Below are 18,717 nucleotides of genomic sequence, written 5' to 3' on the forward strand. Positions count from 1 at the left end.
TCACTGACCCTGACCAACCCAGCACCAGAAGAAACCCCTTGTCAAACTACAACAACACACCACCCCCAAACCATGTGTCCATACTTAACCCTAACTTCAGCGAAGAGGATATCATGAACTCTTTCATAGACATATCCCAAACCGAGCTAGAAGCCAAACTAGATAGCTGACAAAGAACCTTCACCGAGCTGGGGGCACTATTTATCGTAGTGTTCCACATTTAAAATGGAGCGGAAAGCTTGAGCTTCAATCACCAAAAGATAGTTAAGCCTCACAATAGCCAATATTGTGAGTATCACTAGGTCTTCAAGCATGTAATGGACTAATGCAACCATCTCAAGCATGAAATTCAAGACTTAATTGACTTTAGAGAATGGGAGGTTGGGCAACTTCCTCGGTATGAGTGTAAAGACATGCTAGGGCAGCCCTTAGGCAAATTTGAATTCCCAGTTCAATATTCGAGGCCTCATTTGGCTGACATTTAAATTGAGGAGATTATGCCAAGTGGTTGGTATCAAACAATAATCAAGCCGCTTGTGAGCCTTATCCATTGGATGTTTGGAAAGAAGGGGAAAAGAAGTCGGTCATGACTATTGACATTTGGTATATCTCTAGGGATGAGTGTGAAGTCCAAGACGCTGAGGCTAAGGACATTTGGGCAAATAATAATTTTGGAACTGAGCTAGCGGGTAAGGGTAAGGAAGCCGAGGTACAAGAGTTGAAGCAAGATAAGCAAGCACCTGAAGATGGGGATGCCGCATTATTAAAATGATGGAAGAAAGAGAAGAATACAACCGATGTCTAAGAACTGCTGATGCATTCATCGGACCATAGAAAGGCTTTAATTCAGGCCTTGTCTAATATAAGTGTTAGCACAACAACTATCCTTGAGGAGATGGTCAAAACGGTAACTAACAAGATCACCGGGATGATCACCTTCTTAGATGAAGATCTACCATTTGAGGGAAGAGACCACAATAAGACTCTCTACATAGCAGCAGAAGTAAAAGAAAAGAGAACCCATGCGTGATGGCGGATGACGGGCCAACCATCAACGTGTGTCCTTCTCGCATACTCTCTAAGCTTGAGATGATTGCGAAAGACCTAAGACCATCAGACATGGTTATAAGGGCCTATGATGAGACAAAAAGAGATGTGGAAGGAACATTTTCAACATTGGTCAAGACAGATCCTATTGAATCCTAGATGGAGTTCTAATGAGCATAGTTTTACACATATTTACTTGCATATTATTGCGTATGTTCTTAGCAATTATTGTGCTTTTATTCCCAGATCACCCGTGTTTTGTGTTCTTTTGCATTTCAGGAACATTTATAGGACCATCATCGATGTTTAAGCAATTATAGATCAATACGTGCGGAAACGGACGAGAATTTATCAATATCGGACAAGAGCCCGCAATGCATACATTGAGCACGGCCTGGACTCTGGCCGTGCTCAACCATTGGTTTTGATTCTTGAATTTTGCACTTTGGGCACGGTTTCCATAGCCACCACGGCCTTCAGCACGGCCCGTGGTGGCCAACACGGGGAGCAACACGGCCGTGGTGAAACCCTACTTGGTGAGATCCATAGTTTCAAAGACGGCCTGACTTCGGCCAGCACCAAAGACCAGCACGGCCTTGAACACGGCCGTGCTGAGTTAAATATATAAGAAAAATGAATTTTTCTTAGAAAAGAAAGAGAGGAAAAGAGTGACATAGAGCCCTGGCGGCTGGTTCGGTTTCTGCACAGTATTGAGTGCGAGAGAGAGTTGCGAGGAGTAAGAATCCCGAAATCACAAGGTTCTGAGTGCAAAACCATAGTGGAAGCAATTCAAGAGGCAGTTTGGGAGATTAATCAAAGTGTAGATTCAGATTTGGAGCTGTTCATCCAATTCGAGAGAAAAGGGTGTACATGTTTTATTTTCATTATTCTTTCATTGTAATTGATTTCCTAGATTGTTTTAAACATGAACATGTTTAGCTAGACTGATTTAATCCATTGGGATTTCTTTACTATGTTGGCTTGATATTATATTGTTGGATTGTTTGAGTTGGTTTTGTATTCTTCTTGTTTTCAGTATTAATAAGATTATGCATTATTCATGAGACATTGTGAATTGTGATGTTTAGATTGCTTTATGAGATTGAGAAATCCATTTGGCAATTGGAATTTTGAATAACAAGAACTGGTTAATAATCGCTTAGAGATAAGGATAATTAACTAGCCGGATTAAGAATTAACAAAGCTTAATATAGGCGGATTAAAGCTTAATGCTAATTTAAGAATCAATCGTTAGGAAGAGATTCTAACTTTAGGTTATTAGGTTTAGGAATTCGGTTATCTCGAGAGAGAAACCAAATTTGGTTAAGAATTCATCCACGGGTAGCATAATTAGACTCACCGATCCTTTATCTTTTGTTCGGTTGCCAACTAGTTTAGATTCCCTTTAGGTTTGTCTTCTTGTCTTGATTATTTCACTTATCAATTACTCCTGCATCTCCCTCAGAACTTAGCTTGTAGTTAATAGTTAGTTTAGAAATTATCATCATCCATTTTAGGTTAATATAACAAAGAACAAAGAAGTAACTCTGGGCTTTCGCTTTCCCGAGGAATACGACCTTGATACTCGCCATTAGTGCTAGACTGCATCGATAGGTACACTGCCTTAGATTGTAGCTAACACGATTAGCAACACATCAAGTTCACTATCCTGAACATCATAGTAACTTTTGTACTATTATTGGAAAGGCCATGGTTCCATGTCCTAGGAGGAGTGATGTGCGTAAAATACACACATCTAAATGGGGTTTTTAAGATTGATTTTATGGACATTTGGATGTGAATTGGTCCCAACACTCACCCTATGCGTCTGTTTGTGTGCATTAGGTCCAAAAGAAGTCAAAGGATGATAAAGGAAAGAATTTGAGCATAATTGGACGTTGAAGCTATCGAAACAAGCTAAGTACGAGCATGAGGAAGCTGAACAGGGCCGTGTTGGTTTCAACACTGGCCGTGTTCCTAACACGGGCACCAACACGGCCGTTTTGGGTATCATCAAACATCAAAGAAAAATAAGTTCTTAGGGAGCACGACCACAGAAAGTAACACGGCCAGGAACACCAAACCGTGTTCCTAACACGGCCAGGGACACAGCCGTGTTAGAGGCGACAAGGGGAATTAATTAAAAGAACGAAGAGAGGAAAGAAAAAAGAGGAGAGCGGGGGAGAACGTCCCAAACCCTAATATTTCTCTCTCTAAGGGTTTTCTGAGCTGGAACCAAGAGAAAAGGAGACTTGGATCAAGGTTTCAATCGGATTCCCTTCAAAGATTGAAGATTGGGCAAGGTTCGTTGATTGGTTTTCAAATCGAGCAAGAGGAATTGGGGCTGTTTACCCTCATCCAAGGGTGTAATCGGGTTTCTCTACCTTTACTCTTTGTTGTAATTGAATTCTTGTGTATTTTGATAATGAACATAATTAGCTAGATTGATTAAATCCATTGGGATTTCTTTACTATGTTGGCTTAGTATTATATTGTTGGATTGTTTGGATTAGTTTTGTATTCTTCTTGCTTTCAGTATTAATATGATAATGCATTATTCATGAGACATTGGGAATTGTGTGTTTAGATTGCTTTGTGTGATTGAGAAGTCCATTTGGCAATTGGAACTTTGAATAGCAAGAACTGGTTAATAATCGCTTAGAGATAAGGATAATTAACTAGCTGGATTAAGAATTTACAAAGCTTAATAGAGGCAGATTAAAGCTTAATGCTAATTTAAGAATCAATCGTTAGGAAGAGATTCCAACTTTAGGTTATTAGATTTAGAAATTCAGTTATCTCGAGAGAGAAACCGAATTCGGTTAAGAATTCGTCCACGGGTACCATAATTAGACTCACCAATCCTTTATCTTTTGTTTGATTGCCAACTAGTTTAGGTTCCCTTTAGGTTTGCTTTCTTGTCTTGGTTATTTTAGTTATCAATTACTCCTGCATCTCCCTTAGAACTTAGATTGTAGCTATTAGTTAGTTTAGAAAGTATTCATCACTCATTTTAGGTTAATATAATAAAGAACAAAGGAGTAAGTCTAGGCTTTCACTTTCCCGAGGAATACGACCTTGATACTCGCTATTAGTACTAGACTGCATCGATAGGTACACTACCTTAGATTGTAACTGCATAGATAGCACACATCAAGTTTTTGGCGCCGTTGCCGGGGAATGTTTGAAAACTAGAGTGAAATTTGCTATTTGTTAATTTAGCCATTTTTTATTTATATTTATTTTTATTTTGTTTGTACATATTTATTTAGTTAAGTTTATGATTCAGATAGTGGATGATAAGGAGGTTCAATGCTAAACTCTTTGTATGCCACGTTGGAAAATGGGATTGGGAACCAAGAGAGTGCTAAAAATTGGGATACCTGTGCATCTTTAGAAGCTCCAGTGGAATCATTTTGCAGGGCTACCGATCAACTCTCCACTCCTATCCTTTCATCTCAAGTTTTTTATGAATTTTGTTGTGGTTTACATTTGAGTAATGATTGTCCATTATATAGTGATGTCGCCCATTGTTCTTATAACTATGAACAGGTGAATTACACGGGAAGTTGGCAAAATGACTCGTATAGAAGCACCTACAATCAAGAGTTGAGCACTCATTCACCCTTTGGATGGAGCTTAGATGGCCAAGAACCACCAGAATTTCAACAGCCTAATCTTGCACCATCAACTCAAGGTGAAGAGTTAGTGTTAGAGGAGCTGAGGACGAGGTTTATTGCAAGTCTTGAGGATAGATTCCAACAAATAGAGAGGATACTTGAAGATCAACAAGTCTCGATTAACAACATAGAGCATCAAGTAGGCTTAATTTTCAAGTTACTAGCTGAAGAGCAATTGGGAACTCCATCAAACGCTACTGAATCCGAGGAATACTGGAGCGCCGTCACTTTGCGTTCAGGTGAGAATTTTTCTGGGTTATCTATTATGTTTGATGATGATGCTTCTGTGCAGGACGACTCTTTGAACATGGAGATAGAACCAGAAAAGGAAGAGGCAAACATGATCCCTCTGAAAGACTACCAACAGGAACGTACAGTTGATGATGCTGAGTTACAGTTAGAGGAATTTTTAGTGGATTTTCCACAAGTCCCTTCGATAATGGAAGATGAGCACAAGTTATCAAATGAAGAAGTCTTGGAGGAGCTCGAGTTTCTTCTAGCAAGTGAACCAAGCCAAGGACTAGAGAAAACCATCGACATTCCTGAAGAAATTGCCCAACCGTCGATCCTTCCAATTGGTGAAACTCCAGCTTTCAAATTGGAAGAGCCCCTAGAGCATCATGACTATGTGTAAATATATGAGGAGCGAGTTCTGCCCATCATACTGGCAGCTTGCTTGATAGTCGGGAAGAGGAAATTGACGATTATCCCTCTAAGCGGATACTTGAAGCCATTTGCTTGGAAGAAGGATGGATGGTCGTTGATCACGCCCGTTGGCTTTTCACCATGAGTCCAGCTAAGAAGACCTATCACATAAAAAAGAAGCGCTGTTGGGAGGCACCCCAATTTTTATCTTTAATCTCTAATATTTTAACCTTTTATTTTGAAACATTTTATTAGTTTTAGTTTTCATATTTTATTTAATTTTTGTTTCAGTTTCGATTTTAATTCTTCATTTTATTATTTGCAGCCACTCCTCTACCACAGACTAGCCAACGCCCTGATATCCCTGACGATGCACCTCTTTTCACTCCGGAGCCATAGTCAGGGCTGTATTAGCTTTCATTCCTTTTTCATTTCTTATATTTTATACACTAGGGACAGTGTGTCCTTCAAGTGTGGAGTGGGTGATATTTATCCCATCTTAGTTATTTTTTTATTCTTTGTGCAATTTTTTGTAAAATTTTGAAAATCTTTCACTTTGTTTCTATGCTCTTACTGTTGACTTGCTTTTGAAATCCTGTTTATGTCCATGTGATCGGGAAAAACCGATAGTGTTGAGTTTTGCGGAAGAATGTAAGATAATTAGTTTGAGTTTTGCACTAAGTTGCTTTAGTTTATTTAATTCTGTTTTGATGATTTTTGTTTGGAACCTACTCAAAAGCATACTTGTAAGAAATTGAGCCTAAATTGTAAGCATACACTTTATATGCTTGTATTTATTTCTTGTTGAGAGTGCCAATTATTGTCTTTACTTTTAGAACTTGCTCGGTAATGCTTATGAGGGCCACAAGGAGAGTTTAACATTTTGGTATGATAGAGGCACTTAGGTTTTTCATTCTAGCCAAATAGCCTTCATTCGTTTATTGATTCTGTAGATAACCCTCTCTTTCACCATTTTTTTAATCATATTTCATTGCCACTTATTTTTATTCTGCTTTGAGTTATGATTCTGCACATGAGTTGTTTTTATTGGAAATTTTTATCTCGGGAATAGTGTGGAATCTTATAGCAGCTTTCTTCAATCTAAAAGAAATCACTCTATTATGTGAATTTTCTTCCCTTATGAAAAAAAAGAAAACAAAAAAAAAGAAAAAAAAATAAATAGAAGAATAAGAGGGAAAGGTGATGAAAAGAAAGAAAGTAAGTGAGCTAAACATTTTGACTTCCTATTTCCCACCTTGGACTACTGTCCATTGTTTACCCTTTGTGATCATTGTGGCTTGTGTGCAGGTCATGTATTTCATTGCAGAACACCATAGGTTCAACTCTTACCAAATTTACCTACCCCTACCTAATCCCCATTACAACCCTTATAAAGACCTCTTGACATTGTTGTTGACTCTCTATAAGTGGTAGGAGTAGGATTTAAGAGTAAGCATATAGTAAGTAAGGCAGTAGTTGATGCATTAAGCGATTAAACACTACCCTTTAAACACTTTGAGTGATTTAGAGTGAATCTGGTGAGGAATTGGTTCTGAATAATTTTGTTGAGACAGTATTTTGTGAATTATTGGTATCTTGGTTGTGATCCTTGAATTGATTGCTTCGTTTCTTTTTATTTGACTTACGCTTGTTAAGGATATGTGCAGGAGCTCTCTAGCTTGTCTGTCAGTTTAAGTGTTGCTCCTTAGTGGTTTATTTTCCTTCTTTTACTTTTGATTGCTTGAGGACAAGCAATGAGCTAAGTGTGGGGTTATTTGATGTGCGTAAAATACACACATCTAAATGGGGTTTTTAAGATTGATTTTATGGACATTTGGATGTGAATTGGTCCTAACACTCACCCTATGCGTCTATTTGTGTGCATTAGGTCCAGAAGAAGTCAAAGGATGATAAAGGAAAGAATTTGAGCATAATTGGACGCCGAAGCTGCCGAAACAAGCTAAGTACGAGCATGAGGAAGCTGAACATGGCCGTGTTGGTTTCAACACTGGCCGTGATCCCAACACGGGCACCAACACAGCCGTGTTGGGTGTCATCAAACATCAAAGAAAAATAAGTTCTTACGGAGCACGGCCAAAGAGAGTAACACGGCCACGAACACCAAACCGTGTTCCCAACACGGCCAGGAACATGGCCATGTTGGAGGCGACAGGGGGAATCAATTAAAAGAACGAAAAGAGGAAAGAAAAAAGAGGAGAGCGGGGGAGAACGTCCCAAACCCTAATATTTCTCTCTCTAAGGGTTTTCTGAGCTAGAACCAAGGGAAAAGGAGACTTGGATCAAGGTTTCAATTGGATTCCCTTCAAAGATTGAAGATTGGGCGAGGTTCGTTGATTGGTTTTCAAATCGAGCAAGAGGAACAAGAATCGATTCAATTCAAGCAAGAGGAATTGGGGCTGTTTACCCTCATCCAATGGTGTAATCGGGTTTCTTTACCTTTACTCTTTGTTGTAATTGAATTCTTGTGTATTTTGATAATGAACATAATTAGCTAGATTGATTAAATCCATTGGGATTTCTTTACTATGTTGGCTTAGTATTATATTGTTGGATTGTTTGGATTAGTTTTGTATTCTTCTTGCTTTCAGTATTAATAAGATAATGCATTATTCATGAGATGTTGTGAATTATGTGTTTAGATTGCTTTGTGTGATTGAGAAGTCCATTTGGCAATTGGAATTTTGAATAGCAAGAACTGGTTAATAATCGCTTAGAGATAAGGATAATTAACTAGCCGGATTAAGAATTAACAAAGCTTAGTAGAGGCGGATTAAAGCTTAATGCTAATTTAAAAATCAATCGTTAGGAAGAGATTCCAACTTTAGGTTATTAGATTTAGGAATTCGGTTATCTCGAGAGAGAAACCAAATTTGGTTAAGAATTCGTCCACGGGTACCATAATTAGACTCACCAATCCTTTATCTTTTGTTTGATTGCCAACTAGTTTAGGTTCCCTTTGGGTTTGCTTTCTTGTCTTGGTTATTTTAGTTATCAATTACTCCTGCATCTCCCTTAGAACTTAGATTGTAGCTATTAGTTAGTTTAGAAAGTATTCATCACTCATTTTAGGTTAATATAATAAAGAACAAAGGAGTAACTCTGGGCTTTCACTTTCTCGAGGAATACGACCTTGATACTCACCATTAGTGCTAGACTGCATCGATAGGTACACTGCCTTAGATTGTAGCTAACACAATTTAGCCTATCAAGGAGTCCCTTTCAAAGTACATCAAAAGATAAAATTTCCTCATAAAGGCGAGATCATTACCATCAACGCCAAAGGTAGTAAAGTTGTCTTAACCATCCAAGAAGCCGTCTAGGAGGTGGATGCCCCTACTAGATTCTAAGTGGCTATTCTCTGTGAGGACTACATGGATCCTAAAGTAGCTAGCATGTTTAAAAGAATGAACTTCATGCCTAGAATGGGATTGGGAAAGAATCAATAAGGCATTGCGGAGTTGCCGAACTCTAAAGTTCAGAAGACTCAATGAGGAGTAGATTATTCCGAAAAGGAAGACGAGGGCAAACCAAAGGGTAAGACTCTAAAAGACATGTTCATCCAGGAGTACAAGCATTATTCTGGGGAGCCTGAACCTATTAATGTAGCTGGGAATGAGGTACCAGGATTCAAGATTTTCAAGAACCTGATTATCGACAGGATGGTCGAGTTGAGTATCTAGAAGTCCGATAGAAAGTCACCACTAAGATGGAAGAGCTGAAGCTAGAAGAGTTCATCACTCAACTAGAGAAAATAAGGCAAAAGGAGCTAGGTGCTCTTATTAAAATAATATTATTAATATCTTTTTATGATGATAATGTAATAACGTCCAACATTTATAAGGATAATGTTGCTTTCCTTTCCAAGGTTATCGATATGAACAATTTTACTTACTTGTGTGATGTTTTTCTTGATGGTAGTGTGCATTTTGATAATCATGACATGTGCATGTTTGACATTAATTACATAGAAATTGATTTATTTAATTTAGACAGATACAAATCCATGAAATATTTTGATAGCTCACGATATAACTCCTGAACAGATAAGAGAATTCAAGAAAATAATAGAAAAGAGAAAAGTAGTATTTTCTTGGTCCTATGATGACATGCCAGGTCTAGATAGAAAAATAGCCAGCATTATATCCCTACTCATCCGCATATTAAGTCGGTCAAACAAAAGACGAGGAGACTGAGGCGAAAATGGGCAGGGAAGATACGAGAAGAGGTCGCTATAAAGCCAATTTTCTCAACGTGGTCGATTACCCCAAATGGTTAGCAAACATTGTCCCAGTCCTAAAGAAGGATGGTAAGGTCCGAATGTGTGTGGGTTACCGAGATTTTGAACAAAGCATGCCCTAAGGAAGACTTTCCTCTTCCCCAAATAGATGTAATATTTGATAGTGCCGCCTCGAATGCAATATACTATTTTACGTACGACTTCTCTAGGTATAATCAGATTATGATGGCAGTGGTAGACAAGTTGAAAATGTTGTTTATCACTGAATGAGAATTTACTGCTACAAGGTTATGCCTTTTGAACTAAAGAACACGGAGGCTACTTATTAGAGAGCAGCCACTACCTTGTTTCACGACATGATGCACAAGGAGGTAGAAGTATCGCTGATGACATGATAGTGTAGTTTGAAATAAGGGAAGGGCACTTCCAAGCTCTTAATAAGTTTTTAAGACGAGTGAAATGGTATAACCTAAGGCTTAACCTAAAGAAGTGTGTATTTGGAGTTACATCAGGAAAACTGTTAGGGCACATAGTGAGTCAACGGAGCATAGAGATCATCTGAATAAGGTGAAGGCTATTTAAGAGATGCCAACACCAAAGATGGAAAAAGAAGTCAGAGGTTTCCTAGGACACTTGTAATACATTAGCAGGTTCATTTCCAAGCTTACAATAGTTTGTGATCCTATCTTTAAGCTTTTGAGGAAGCATCAGACTTTGTGTGGGATGAACATTGTCAGAAAGCCTTCGATAGAATGAAAGAATATCTTATGAAGTCGTCAGTACACAAGCCGTCGGAAGATGGCGAGTTGCTGACCATATACTTGTCCTTAGAGGAGGAAGCCATAGGGGCAATGGTAGCATAGTTCAGACCCAACGATGTAGAGTATATGGTCTATTATCTCAGTAAGAAGTTGCGCCCTATGAGTCAAAGTATAACCTCATGGAAATGACATGCTTAGCCATGAAATGGGTTATAAAAAAGTGAGGCACTACTTTTAATCTTACAAGGTGCATGTAATTTTAAAACAGACCCTATGAAGTACTCATTTGAAGCTCCATCTCTTACGAAAGCTGGAAAGATGGTTAGTGCTCCTAACTGAATTCGACATCGAGTACATCACTAAGAAAGTATTCAAGGGGAGAGTTGTAGCTGAGTTTCTAGCTCAAAATGTGATAGAAGGAGATGACCCTTGGAATCTAAAATTTTCTGATGAGAATCTAGGGGCAATCGAGATTCAGGAGTAGAAGATTGATATGCATCATATTATACATATTTACATGCCCAATTGTTTATATTTTTGTGCATAGTCATCTCGTTTCATGCCAAAATCACCTGTCTTTTGGTTCCTTTCACGTTTCAGGTCATTATCGAGGGATATTATCAATAATCGAGGGAAATACGTGCAATTACGGACCAGAATCCATCAAATTGAGCAAGGACTAGCATTCCAAGGTTGAGCACGGCTTGGACTCCGACCGTGCTGAACCACCAAATAGTTGCCCTTCAAGAGTACCATTTTGGCACGGTTTTTAAAGCCACCACGGCCTCCACCACGGCCCTTGGTGGCTCAGCACTGGCGAGGGCACAGCCTGGATGAAATTGCGAGTTGCGGAATGTGGAGGTCCAACACGGCCTGAACTTCGCCCATGCTGATCAACACGGGCTTGACCACGGCTATGCTGAAGGAATTATATAGGCAAAAAATGATTTGCTGAATTAAGGTTCAATTTTCTGACTTGATTTCCATTGTACAAGATTAAACCATCTTCTTCCAGACTTCAATACTTGACCTTAAAAGATCATTTCATCTATTAGAGGAAGGATTACACTTAACATCAAATTGAAGATCAAGACAAGATTTAGGAGCATTCAAGAGGCAAATTAGGGTTTACTATTCTGAATTAGGAATTTAGGGTTTCTCATCCAACTTAAAGAAGAAGGGTATACATGCCTTTAATTTACTTTTCTGAATCTATTCTTTACTTTGTGTTGCTTATTAATATGAGTAGCTAAATTTGTCAAACCTATTGGGGTTCCTATGCTGTTGGATTGATTTTAATGGTTATGAGATTCTGATTGTCAATGCTTGTTTCTTCTTGCTTTCATTATTAATGAGAAATCACTTTATTCATGAGAAGTTGTAAGTTGTTGTATTCAGATTGCTTCATGTAATTGAGAAATTCATTTAGTAATTAAAAATTTGAATAGCAAGAAGTGGTTAATAATCACATAGAGATAAGGGTAATTGACTAGCCGGATTAAGAATTAACAAAGCTTAATAGAGGCAGGTTAAACCTTAATGCTAATCGAATAATCGATCGTTAGGAAGAGATTCCAACTTTAGGTTATTAGGTTTAGGAATTCGGTTATCTCGAGAGGGAGACTGAATTCAGTTAAGAATTCGTCCACGGGTAATTGCAATTGATAATCAATATAATCTCTATCTTCATTAAAATCCAACTAGCTTAGGTCCCCTAGAGTTTGCTTTTTCCTTTGAGAGTTTTTCTACATATCCTTTCAGATTATTTGACACTTAGTTATTCGTTTGTTCATAATTAATCATAGCATAATACTTCATTAATTTTGTTAAGGTTGGATAACATAAGACGCTGCAGTAGGTCTAAGATCACCCTTTCCTGAGAATACGACCTTGATACTCACCATTTGTGCTAATCTGCATCGATAGGTTCACTGCCTTAGATTTTAGCTACACAAATAGCCTATCAACACCTCTACCTCTTTAGAATCTAAGATTTTTTGATGAGAATCTAGGGGCAATCAAGATTCAGTAGTAGAAGATATACTTCGATGAAGTCATAAACGCTAGAGGGGCAGGCTTGGGAGTAGTTCTGATCATGCTCGAAGGGGAGATGATACTAATAGCCAAGAGATTGGAGCTTAAAGTGGCCAATAACATGGCAGAGTATGAAGGATGTTTATTTGGATTGGAAGCGGTCGTGGTAGGCATAGCTAAGCATTTGATGGTCTAAAGGGACTCCATATTAGTAATCCAATAAGCCCTCGAGGAATGAGAAGTAAAAGAAGGGAGATTGAAGTCGTATGTCAACTATCTCATATTAATGTGCAACTTCTCTAAGTGTTCCTTTTTACACTTTCCTTGAGATGAGAATCAGATGGCGAATGCACTGGCTACCCTGTCATCTATCTGGGTCAATCACTCGCAGCTTCCGATAAAGCCTTTAGTGATTGTGAAATCAGGTGCGCCTTGGTATCAAGGGGATCAGATAATGCAAGTTTAGATGGGTCCAAAAGAGAAGCCATAGTTCTACGATCTGAAGAGGTTCATAGAAAGTAGAGAATATCTAAAAGAAGCGACTCCGAAGGAAAGATATGCACTACGGATTCAAGCTAGGAATTACGTCAGCCATGAGGGACTCTTGTATAATAGAATGGTTTCGGGTGTACAGCTCCGATGTATGACTAAAGCGGAAGCTTAAATAGTGATGGAGGAATTACATAAAGGGGTATGCAGGCCTCATATGAACTGTGTACTGTTAGTTAGGAAGATCATGTGGCAGGGTCATTATTGGTTAACAAATGGAAAAGGATTGTATAGCATTGGTGAGGAAATACCGTGAATGCTAGCTGTACAGTAACTTGAGTCACGTACCTCTAACCAAGCTGCACAATTTAACGTCTCATTGGCCTTTTGCAGCTTCAGGGATCAACATTATTGGTGAAATAAAACTTCCCTCGAATGGTCATAGGTTCATAATCATAGTAGTTGACTACTTCTTGAAATGGGTCGAAGCCGAGTCATTCACTACTATGGGGGCAAGACAGATGGCCAGATTGATAGAAAGAACCTGATCTGTAGATGGAGTCCCACATCATGTCGTCACGAATAACAAGGTACAATTTATGGGTGAGATTGCAGACCTACTAGCATAATACAAGATTAAACATTATAGGTCTTCTCTGTATAGACCTCAGGTGAATGGGAATCAACAGTATCAGTGAAATACAAATTCCCTCGAATGGTCATAGGTTCATAGTCATAGTAATTGACTACTTTTCGAAATGGGTCAAAGCCGAGTCATTCACTACCGTGGGGCCAAGACAGATGGCCAGATTCATAGAAAGGAACCTGATCTGTAGATGGAGTCCCACATTATGTCGTCATAAATAACAAGGTACAGTTTATAGGTGAGATAGCAGACCTACTAGCATAATATAAGATTAAACATCACAGGTCTTCTCTGCATAGACCTCAGGCGAATGGGGATCAACATTATCGATGAAATAAAAATTCCCTCGAATGGCATAGGTTCATAGTCATAGTAATTGATTACTTCTCGAAATGGGTCAAAGCTGGGTCATTCACTACCGTGGGGGCAAGACAGATGGACAGATTCATAGAAAGGAACCCGATATGTATATGGAGTCCCACATCATGTCGTCACGAATAACAAGGTACAATTTATGGGTGAGATAATAGACCTACTAGCATAATACAAGATTAAACATCACGGGTCTTCTCTGTATAGACCTCAGGAGAATGGAGTGGTAGAAGCAGCCAACAAGAATTTGAAGAAAATAATTTCGATGGTGTGGAATCATAAGGATTGATTGTTTCGATTACCCTTTGCACTTTTGGAATATTAGACAATCGAGCGAACATCGATTGGGCAAACACCATACTCTATTATTTACGGGATTGAAGCAGTTTTGTTGGTTGAGTTAGGATTGAAGTCTTTGAGAGTTATATTAGAGGCTGAAATACTGGAGTACTAGTGGATTGAACAAAGATACCAATAATTAGCTTCAGTTGATGAGAAAAGGATGAAAGCCCTAGACCATATGTAGTTGTATCAAGAAAGGATAGCTAGGGCATTCAACAAAAGAGTAAAGCCAAGAAAGATCAGAGCTGGTGATCTAGTTTTGAAGCATACAAGACCTGTTGCATTCGACCCGAGAGGGAAGTTCAAGTCAAACTAGGAAGGCCCATACTTGGTAAAGAAGAGCTTGTCTAAAGGTGCTGCTGAGATCTCAAACTTGGAGGGGAATGAGTTCACCGAACCAATTAACTTAGATCATCTTAAGAAATACTATGTATAAAAATAAATAAATAATAAGAAAAAATAGCCTGCTGATAAAAAAACCTGAAAAGGCTGGTCATGTAAAAGTCAAAGCAAAAGAGAGAAAATAATTAGCTAGAAAATTTAAAAAGACTAGCTGATGATAGGAATTATATCGTGAGAAATCCAAATGTACACATCTAGGCTTTTACTAAATGAATAAATTGTTAGAATTGTTATCAAATATATGTATATCTATTTACCATTATACACACTAATTAAAAGAAAAACAAAACTAAAAATCCTAAGCAAAATAAGTGAGTTCTAAATTTCTATCTTCTAGTCCTCTTCACATCTGCATCTACATCCTTAGATAGAGCAGCTAGTTCTCGAGTCCTCTTGAATCGCGTAAAGCTAGGAGAAATGCAAATCTGAAGCTCAACCCAATCCTTGAAGTTGTCATTGGTGGTCAAATCGCCCTTAAAATTAAGGTTTAGCTCTATGTTCCAACAAGGCCATAGTCTCTTGATCTTGTCATGGAAGTCCTGTGAAAGTGGAAAGCCTCTGAATTTGGGTGGGAACTCTAAGACTCATTGCTTTTGCCCGTACTGATGACCAAGTCTCGAAGGTGTGTAAAAAGTGGATGCTCGTAGTCTGAGTAAAGGTATGCAATTATCATACATCATGAATGTAACATGCTTGATTCTCTACCGAGGGCAGGTCCAATGAATGAGTGTGTTCGCCTTTCATCCAAGAAATCCAGCCATCATAACCCCATGGGGTAATAATAGATAGGGTCTGCACGTGTGATGTGCATTGTTTTACACATGTTTCTATGCCTAATTACTTGCATTTTTGTGCATATTTGTCTTGTTTTATGCTAGAATCACTAGTGTTTTGTTTCCTTTCACGTTTCAAGTGATCATTGATGAACATTATCAGTGTTTGAGGGTGATACGTGCGAAAACAGACTGGAATTCATCAAAATTGGACAAAGGCTCACATTTCAAGGTTGAGCATGACCTAGGTTAAGGTAGTGCTGATCAACACGACTTGGACTTTAGCTGTGCTGAACCATTAGCCTTTGATCTTGAAATTTGGCTTTTTGGCATGATTTTCGAGGCCACCACGGCCTCCAGCACGGCTTGTGGTGGCTCAGCACCGGCGAGGGCACGGTCAGGAACGAGGGGTTGATTTTGGACTCGGAGGCTCAACATAGCCTAGACTCTGCACAGGCTTAACCAGGGTCATGCTAAATTAATTATATAGGTTTTCTCGCTTTGTGTTGAGGAGTTCCGCATTCCTGACTTGGGAACTCATGTACGCATGCGAGCCATCTCTTTCCAGACTTTGATGCTTGACTTTGGGAGACCATTTCACGCCTTGAAGGATGGATTTCAATGGTTCAAGCATTGCATTGAAGATCAAGAGTGGATTTTGAGGCATTCAAGAGGCAATTCGAGGTTTATTATTCAGACTTGGAGATTGAAGATTGTTCATCTGATTTGAAGAAGAAGGGTGTACATGTTTCCAATTTTCTTTTCTGTATCTGTTATTTAATTTATTTTATTCATTAACATGAGTAGCTAGAGCTACTGAACCCGTTAGAGTTCCTTTGTTTGTTGAATTATACTTCATGTTTATGAGATTTTGATTATTAATTCTTGTATTCTTCTTGCTTTTAGCATTAATAAGATATCGCGTTATTCATGAGATGTTGTGAATTGTGTTCTTTAGATTGCTTTCTGTAATTGAGAAATTCATTAAGTAATTGGAATTTTAATATCACTTAGAGATAAGGGTAATTAACTAGCCGGATTAAGAATTAACAACTTTTAATAGCAGTGGATTAATCTTAAGGCTAACCTAAAATCAATCATTAGGAAGAGATTCCGTCGTTTAGGTTCTTAGGCTTAGGAATTCAGTGTTCTCGATAGGGAACTCGAATTCTAAATCCGCTCACGGGTAATCATAATTGGTAATCAATTTAATTTCTACCTTTGTTAAAATCCAACTAGCTTAAGTCCCCATTGGGTTTGCTTTCTTTCCTTGATTGTTTCATTAAACCTTTACAGATTGCTTGGCATTTAGTTAATCATTTAGCTTGCACTTAGTCATAGATTAGTAACTTCTTTACTATTAGTTTAAGGTTAGATAACATAAGACGTTGGAGTAGTTCTATGCTCACCCTTTCCCGAGAATATGACCTTGATACTCGCCATTAGTGCTAGTCTGCATCGATAGGTTCACGGCCTTAGATTGTAGCTACATCATTAGCTCATCAAGTTTTTGGTGCCGTTGCCGGTAACTCTTTATGTGAATTAGAGTGAATTTATGTTTTTGTTACTCTAGCCATTTTTGTTTTTTGTCTTTTGATTCTTTATTCTTTTATTCATTTCTGTGTTCTTTGGTTGCTGCCTTTTAATTTTAGGTAGTTTATGACTACGAGCTCTAATCCTACTCCTGTAGACCCTCTTGTTGAACTAGAGCGATCCCTCCATCTTTTGAGAAAGCGTCAGCAAGAAGAAGAGGAGGCGCGGATAGAGATTGAAGCCCTTGTGAATAGACCAGCAGAGATGGGAGACAACAACAACCAGACTGCGGATGAAAATAGGACAATGTACGAGTTTGCTAGACCTTCTCTTGAGGGGACATGAATAAGTATATTGCGACCACCTGTGGTAGTCAATAACTTCAAGATAAAGCCAAAAGTGATACAAATGGTCCATAATAGTGTGCAATTTAGGGGATTGCCGAGCAAGGACCCAAATGCTTATATAGCCAATTTCTTAGAGATCTATAATACCATCAAGATAAATGGAACGACTGATGATGCCATTCGGTTGAGGCTGTTTCCATTTTCTTTCAGGGATCGAGCGAAGAGATGGTTGCAGTAACTCCTAGCCAACACTATTACGACATGAAGTTCTTTGGCTGAGAAGTTCTTATATAAATACTTTCCTCCTGCTAAAACTGGTAGATTGAGAAATGACATATCTTCTTTTGTGCAGTTCGATAATGAGAGTAGTATGATGCCTGGGAGAGGTACAAGGATTTGCTTCGATGTTGCCTGCACCACAGATTACCAGTATGGATGTAGGTTTAGACTTTCTATAGTGGTTTGAACCTTGCTACTAGGCAGATGGTAGATGCTGCAGCAGATGGGGCCCTGAATAGTAAGACGCCGGAGCAAGTGCAAAATCTGATAGAGGAGATGGCCATGAACAACTATTAATAGCAATCCTTTAGGAGTCGGCCAGTTAAGCAGGGAGTGGTCAACCAATTAGATTCTACAGTAGCCTTGGCAGCTTAGGTGGAGCTTTTGGCCAAGAAAATAGACCAGCTCTAGATGCCGATTCATGCAGCATAGATTGACTGTGAGTTTTATGGTGGCCCGCACTACAGTGCAAACTGTAATAAGGGAGGTATGTTTGCTTCACCTTCCACTTCTTTTCCTTTTCCATCTTCTATCGTTTCCACTAACCTTGAACATGTAGACTATATGGGTAATGCACCTAGACAGTAGAATAATCCCTATAGCAACACATACAACCCAGGTTGGCACAATCATCCCAACTTCGGTTGGAGGAATAATAATGCCCAGGGACCACTAGTTTTTCAAAGATTGCATCAGCAACAGCCCCAGCAGCAGGCTGGTCCATCCCAACTACCTCCACCTTAGGAGAAGAAGCCCAATCTTGATGAGTTGGTGATGAAGTTTATGTCCTCTACTAACAATAGGTTCTAGTAGACGAATAGTGCACTTAGGAATTAGCATGCCTCCATTCAGAATTTGGAGACTCAAATAGGCCAGATTTCTAAGATGTTGGCTGAGAGGCAGTGATAGGCTACTTATGCAGCTACAATCTAAGGCAATGAACCTATCGATGCAATCTAGCACTAATGGCGAGTATCAAGGTCGTATTCCTCGGGAAAGTGAAAGCCTAGAGTTACTCCTTTGTTCTCTGTTATATTAACCTAAAATGAATGATGAATAATTTCTAAACTAACTAATAGCTACAAGCTAAGTTCTAAGGGAGATGCAGG

The 18,717-nt window shown here is 38.8% G+C and overlaps 1 non-coding gene across 1 annotated transcript; it reads right to left on the bottom strand.

The window, feature by feature from the left end:
• Positions 1-17,648: 17,648 nt before the first annotated feature.
• LOC112535392 lies at positions 17,649-17,754 on the bottom strand. The gene has a single exon (XR_003079544.1). It is a non-coding gene; the product is annotated as a small nucleolar RNA R71 (small nucleolar RNA).
• Positions 17,755-18,717: the final 963 nt, after the last annotated feature.

This window comes from Ricinus communis, chromosome 10, assembly GCF_019578655.1.
Source record: "Ricinus communis isolate WT05 ecotype wild-type chromosome 10, ASM1957865v1, whole genome shotgun sequence".
NCBI classification, from domain to species: domain Eukaryota; kingdom Viridiplantae; phylum Streptophyta; class Magnoliopsida; order Malpighiales; family Euphorbiaceae; genus Ricinus; species Ricinus communis.